Consider the following 6,575-nt stretch of genomic DNA (forward strand, 5'->3'; position numbering starts at 1 on the left):
ACTTTTGCTATCGCTGTAGAAAACCAGGCGTCACGACGGCGTCTTGTACATATTGTAATCCTATGCAACGCTAGGCAATGCCTGGTTCTCAACCAGCAAATTTACAACCAGTAACCGAATCACACCAATACGACCTAATATTTATTTGTGTTTTAGATGAGAAAACTATGTGCTGCTCAATAAGTTCAAAGTGATTCCACTGTACCACACAGGCAAATGCAATCACTGACACATCATCAAGTTACTGGAGACGTGTCGGCTAAACCAGCTTTATATCATCAAGTAACAAACTGATAGAGCTGAATCATCCAAATCTACAACACCAAGTTTAGACACAAACAGAAAGACAGAAACCAGGTACCTACTATTACCACTGGTTGGACGAAGTGATGGAATTCGTGATGGACCGAGTGGTTGCCACTTATTCATCATCCATCACTAGCTTATCATGGATATGGTGAACCATGTTAGAGAAGTATAATTTGCTCATTTTTTATTGTATAAAATTGTTTAAATATTACAATGGACTTTATTATCGATAAATTTGTATTTTTTTTATAAAAAAATTAATAAAAAATATAAAAAAACTTGTAAAATTTATAAACAAAAAAAAAATTTTTTTTTTTAAATTTTTACAAGTTTTTTTTTATTTTCTATTATTTTTTTATAGAAAAATACTAATCTATCATTAATAAAGTCCATTATAATGTTTAAACAATTTAAAACAATAAAAATAGCAGAATAAACTTATCAATTCGGTGTCGAAAGCCTGTCGAAAGGCGGTCGAAATGCTGTCAAAACGCGATCGAAACGGTGTCGAGACAGAGTCAACTGGCATATAGTGATATAAAATTGAAAAAAAATTATTTTGGCGATTGTTTATACTTCAAATGCTTAATTATACTGTTTTATCATGTTTCTTACATGCAATTGTTATTAATAATTAATTTAAAAATTATAAACAAAAAAAAAATTTTTTTTTTTAAATTTTTACAAGTTTTTTTATATTTTTTATCCATTTTTTTATAAAAAAAATACAAATTTATCATTAATAAAGTCCATTATACTGTTTAAACAATTTAAAACAATGAAAAATGGATAAATTAGACAGCTCTCAATTCGGTGTCGAAAGCCTGTCGATTTAGTGACAAAATATCTCGGTAATAATGACCGAGTCAACTACCGATGAATGGTCTGACGCTCGACAGCTTTCTGACTCCAGTAGAAATGCGAATCATATCAATCTAACCTCTCTACCGTGTATAATTAAATCTCTTATTTTATAATAAATACATGTACTAGTCAAGGTTTCAGTCAGTTTAAGTTATTCTCATTATAATTTTGTATTTATTTCATATTTTTCCAACTCATTTTGAGTATCCGGTGCTCGTGAATTACGTTTTATATATGCTGTCGAATGGCTGTCAAATCGCTGTCGACTGAGTGCTACATTTGAGAGTCAAATCCTGATCGAATAGGTGTCGACGCATCCGCTAGGGTAAGGCAAAACCCCTCCCTTTTTCGTATGTAAAATTCAGTAAAATAATTAAGAGAAAACTCTCGCTCTCTTGTCTTAGAGACGTTGGACTGGCTGGACCTTTGTTTTAACCAGTCGTCTGGTGACCGTGAGTTTGAGGTTATTTTTGTATGTTGGACATGGTGGATCAACCACTATGTGTTATTCTCTTGTTAGCTTTGATTTTTGTGATCAACTTAAAGCTGATCCTCGAGTTGATCTTGATACTTTTGATACTTTTGATTATTAGAATTAGTTTATTACTTATTAATTAATTAATATTTTGTTGGACGTGGTCCCCTTTAGTTTAGGATTTTTGAAATAATTATGGATTAGTTTATTTTGTATTTTGAGTATTTGAGTTACGTTGTTGATTGAGAAATGTTTGATAAATAAATATGGAGTAAAATAAATTAATTGTGTCATTCGTTTTTATTTTTGGGGTATTTATTAATTATTATTTTTAGGATTAAATAATAGTAACAGCTTTATCCGGTCCTTCTACCAACACCCACACACTGAGCGACCCAGCGGCTATCCTCTAGATTGCTTATTCTGGTTGTTTTATTCATTTGTTCGATTGTATTTTGTCCAGATATGAGTATGTTCTGAGCGCGAGATTGTGTTATGCCTTTTCCCGGTTTTAAGGTGATTTGAAAACCCCTGATTTTATTTATTACGTCTTCGGATACAAATTATTATTATTATTATGTTAGATTTATTGAATTTTTAGCTTTGTTTATTGAAAAGGACAATTAAAAAGGACAAGTAAAATTAATTGATGATAAACTTATACAATCGAAATTACGTGATAAATTATATGATACATTCAATGTGATTAAAAAAATAAATAATACAAATAAAATTGAAGAACTAGTAACAAGTGCTGAAGATATAGATAACAATGAAAATTCAGGTTTTGTTTAAATGAAGAAAAATTTATTGAAAATAATAAAATTTGTTTATGCAAAAATGGCTAAATTTTGATATTAACAATTTATTAATTATAAAATCTTAAAATTGTTAATTTAATTTAATTTAATTTTAGATTCATTGGTGATCATTGTGAAATATCAGTTTGTTGGAATTATTGCTTTCAAGGTAAATTTATTGTTACTGAAAAAAATAAGCCACAATGTAACTGTTCATCATTGCTCACTGGTCCAAGATGTCTACAAAATATTCGTACTGGATATTGTTTAAATGATGTTAAATGTAGTGTAAAAAATGGTGAGCCATTTTGTAATCGTACTGATTCAAGTGGAACACGTTGTGAAATTAAAATTCATGATAATTGTCAAAATAATTGTACAAAAATTACAAATAATATAAATAATACAAGTGATGCTATCAACACTTCTTGCAGGTATTTAAATTTAACCGAAAAATAAAATTAAAATGTTCATTTAATAATAAATAACAATACTATTGCATTTAATTTATCAAGATGTCCAAAGATAAAGAAATTTTACATTGTACTTATGAATTTTGAAACAATAATTTAATTACAATATTATCTGTGATTATTGGAGCTTTATCAATATTGATTTTCACACTTGGATTATTTATTAATAAATCACGTCAACGTCCACGTATTAAGATACGTTTTATTGTTAGTAAAAATGGTTTAACGCCATTGACAACAAGACCAGAGCTACCACGTGATCAGTGTAAAATTATGATTGAAAATTGTTGTAACATGAACATTTGTAAAACTGTAAGTTGTTTTATTTTATATTATATGTATTTCATAAATTATAATTCATGTTATTTTATTTATGGCCTTGCTTTGAACCACAAACAAGAAGTGATACAAAAAAAAGTAAAAAAAAAGAAATACATTCACTTTCAGATTGATTATGGTAATAATTCATGCTAGTATAATTGTCAATAAATAATTGACATAAAACATTGTTCATCGCATCTTAGTAGCCTAAATATTGACACAAATATTGCCAACTCAAACATGAACAAGCAGAAAAAAAAAAACATGAGTATTATTGTTGAGTTTGTCATTATAAAAAAAAATATCGTAATGCAAAAGTTTATCCATATTTACTCTTTGAATTTTAGATAAATTTTTGTTCGACAAACAAAAACTAAATTGAAAAATAATTTATAATTTGTTACGTACCAGGCTAATTAATTTATTTTAACTATGAAATAGCAAAAAGAAGGAAGAACGTTTGACAAAAAAATAATAATATAATAAATTGACAATAATAAAAATTAATGAGCCTGATATTTAACGTATTTTATAAAAATCCTCTTGTTTTGTTATTCCCTACAGGGTAACGGGTTAGGAGGGAATGTGTAATTTTTGTAGATTCTACCTTGTTGTTGTGGATTATCCAAAATTAAATTATAGAGAGCGTGTCAATCTGGATGGTCGCCTGATGATGTTGATAATTTAGAATAATCCAATAGGTAACACAAACTCGTAGCACAGAAAAACAACACCCCGGAAAAATGTCACAGTCAATATATTTTTAATATTAGGAACAGTCAATTTATAAACGGAAAAATAACAATTGAAACACAAAGATTATTTAATTTAAATTCACTTTTAAAATTTTATTTATTAGAAAATTAAAAGTTCAATTGATTGTAATATTTAAGTAATAAAATATAAAATTTAGAATTAATTTAGATATTGTCCAAACAAAAGTTGTCGCAAGAGTGGAGCTCCTTGAATTCTAAAATAACAATTCCCATAAAAAATGAAATTAAAAAGTAGGGATGATTTTAGGTGGAAACATCTTAGCCAATTATATTTTACCTGTCCCACGATAGTCAGCATTAGAGAATTATTTGTAACGTCAACGGATGTAAAATATCGAGTAGCTAATGTGACTTTGAACTACGGTTTGCAAAAATAATTTAAAAATAAAAAATATAATACATATTGTGAGAAACAAGTAAAATGTTGATTTTGCTAAAATAATCAAAAAATAAAAAGGAAAAATTTTAACTGCCTACTCGGTATTTTATATGCCCTTGAATTTACTGAATATTTTATTTATTTATTTATTTGATTATAATATTGATAGCAAGACGTAACAAATTGCATTTTTATATAAAATTAAATTTTTCATAATTATTAAATACATAAATTTTTTAAAGTTGTTTGCCTCTGTGACATATCATCTGATAAATACAGTACTAGGTAACTAAAGACTTCATATGTTAACAGCTCGTACTTTATAGTAATCATTTTGTTTAATAGATGAAGAATAAATTTTAAAAACTGCCAGATTGTGTTATAAAGTACGATTGCTTTATAAAGTACGATTTATTTTTTTTTTTTTTTGTCTTCTAGAGAAATCTTAATTTCTGTTGACAATAGGTTTAAATATATTTATAAATAAATTTTTTTTTAAATTTTTTTTTCAGTGCAGAGGTTTTAGAATACCTAATGACTTAATTCGAATAAATAATATAAATAAAAAATTTCTCTTTGATGAACTGTAATAGAAGATTGAAGGCAAAAATAAAATTATATTTATTTTTTTCTTGGAAAAATACCCGTATTCCACGCTTGTATATGTCATAGTGAATTCATGGCAGGGGGTAATTCCTAAATGATAAATTTTAGTCGAATGAAATTTAGATTACGTGAAATATATTTGTATATATTCAAAATGTTTTTCAAATAAATAAAAATGACTATCATATTGACTCTTAAAATTTTCTTATGGATAAATCCAATTGAATACACTATATAAGTGAATTTGAATCTTTTTTTTTTTTTATTCAATCGTTACGTCAATTTTTTTATGTAAAAAAATCAGAAAATTGACATGGAATGATAACTTTTGAAATTTCGAATAAAATTAAGAATAATAATTAGGACGTCCCTAAACTTGTAAATATGAAGTATACGAAAATACTTGTGCACTTATTATTATTTCAGTACTAGCTATACAATTTATATTCAATAAATTCGAAAAAAAAAATATATTCAAAATTCAAAAAGAAAATAAAAAAAAAAAGAGGGACTTACAATATATATTCAATTTAAAAAAAAATCAATCAATTCAAACTATTATCGACAATTATTATCTTTACATTTAGAAACGAAAACTTCAAGCAGTTACTTTAATAACAATAATACAAATAACAATAAAATTCTAAAAACTCACCGATAATCAAACAAATTTACATGTAATTATTTTTTTTTGTTATTGCTGCTTGCTTTTGTTATTTTGTTATTGATTTAATGAATGCAATTTTATGAACAAAAATGCTTTTCGATATTTGGGTAATTCTAACTAATAAAATACGATAAACAACTTTTAATTTTCGCAATGAAAAGCTATTTTTCCAATATATTATTGTTATTATTAATTAGACGTTCATTAACTTGTTAATTTTCATTTATAAATTTATTAAGTTGTAAATTATTTTCTGTAGCATCAATATTTTTACATGGATATTTTTACTATTCAATTTTTCATAAACTTCGTATGACTGTTTTATTATTGTAAAAAAAAAAACGCTTGAACTACCTTTGAATAGTTTTAAAAAATATCAATTTGTATGTCTTGTAGAATAATTAGGAAAGAGCACAATTGTGGATGCAAAACTAATTTGATAACTTAAAAAAAGAAAATCATAACCAGTATAAATAATAATGATTTATTGGATGCTAAATTTACGTAAATTACTAGAATCATCAGTTTGAAATTAGAAACATTTCTGATGATAAATTTCCGTCTTTATTGCAATTTTGCAATTCATGTTTATATGAAATTTACTTCAAAATAGGTCAATATTGAAAAAGAAAATGAAGAAGATGGAGTTAATAAAAGACCGAAAAAAAAAGCAATAATTCCAACGTCAAATACTGGTCCAAAACGATATATATGTCCAATTTGTGGCAAAGAAGTGGCAAAACTATATCGCCATTTTCTGACAGTGCACAAAAATGATAAAAGGGCGAAAGATATCCTAAAAATGAAAGTTGGCAGCACTAAAAGAAAGGCGATGCTAAGGAGTATAGTTGCTAAAGGCAACTTCATGTTCAACTCAATGGATGATGATGAGGGCAAAGCAATTA

Source organism: Aphidius gifuensis, linkage group LG3, assembly GCF_014905175.1.
Source record: "Aphidius gifuensis isolate YNYX2018 linkage group LG3, ASM1490517v1, whole genome shotgun sequence".
Lineage (NCBI taxonomy): Eukaryota > Metazoa > Arthropoda > Insecta > Hymenoptera > Braconidae > Aphidius > Aphidius gifuensis.